Below are 1,110 nucleotides of genomic sequence, written 5' to 3' on the forward strand. Positions count from 1 at the left end.
CAATTTTCTCTTTAACTTTTCTTCCAATGTATCTTTGAAGATCCAACATCATCCGACATCATCCATAATTTTTTCAAATTAAAAATGGTGTTTTATTTCAAAAAAGTGGTTTAATATTTTCAACTTAAAATTCTACCTATCTATTTTCTCCATTTTTCTGGGTGCGCATAACTTTCATGTTGTTCAAAGGAATAACAGTTCATTTGGTCCACAACTCAATCGTGTCTCTTCGACCTTCCCTTCCTTTTAATGGTCTCCCTAGTCACATTAACTGTTGTTGGTAACCACTGATTACTTGATTTGGTTGGGATGAAGGAATTGATAATAAGCCAACCTACCTATCTAATAGATATTTGTCTTTAAAATTGCTATTAATCATTTCTCTATCATACATTATGATCTCCTGTGCGGCCCCCTTTTTCATCACTCATTGTTCATCAACAATTTAATCAACAAGAAAATTTTCGGTAAATGGCGTTTCTTTTGTATATAACCTGACGTATTCAAAGCTAAAGGAAACTAAATTGCTTAAACTTCGAAAGAGATTGCGTATGCATTGGCATGAAACGACGTTGGTTAACGTTATAATCATATCGCTACCTAATCATAATGCAAAATTAATCCCACGACTAGAACTCGTACCTCCGCAGCCGCAAGGTTTTCTCCGCTGCAATACAAGACAATCTTATAAATTACCAACCAATTGTGAGCGCCAGAAATACAAGTAAGCGCCAGAAATACAAGCGGCAGCCGGTGATCAACATATACAACAACTACGACAAAAACAGTAGAGTAGGCGGCCAAGATCATCAGGAAAGGCAAGCACGACTTTAATCTACCCAACAAATTATTTAACAGACAGGTACACGAATTATAGCGGTTGTCATATATGCACCGCACAAGTTATGTCTCGCACTTAACCTTCATGCAACATAAAAACATTCGCAATCAACGACAGCATAACGGGCAAAGCGAAGTAAGGATGATCATAAAAAAACAACAAGCGACTTCATGTCATAAAATTTATTAATTCCTTTACCGCGACCTTCATTCATTTCATGCTATTCGATTTTATCCTATTTTCAAAAAAAAAATGAATATTCTCTTTCC

Source organism: Glossina fuscipes, unplaced genomic scaffold (genome assembly GCF_014805625.2).
Source record: "Glossina fuscipes isolate IAEA_lab_2018 unplaced genomic scaffold, Yale_Gfus_2 148, whole genome shotgun sequence".
NCBI lineage: Eukaryota > Metazoa > Arthropoda > Insecta > Diptera > Glossinidae > Glossina > Glossina fuscipes.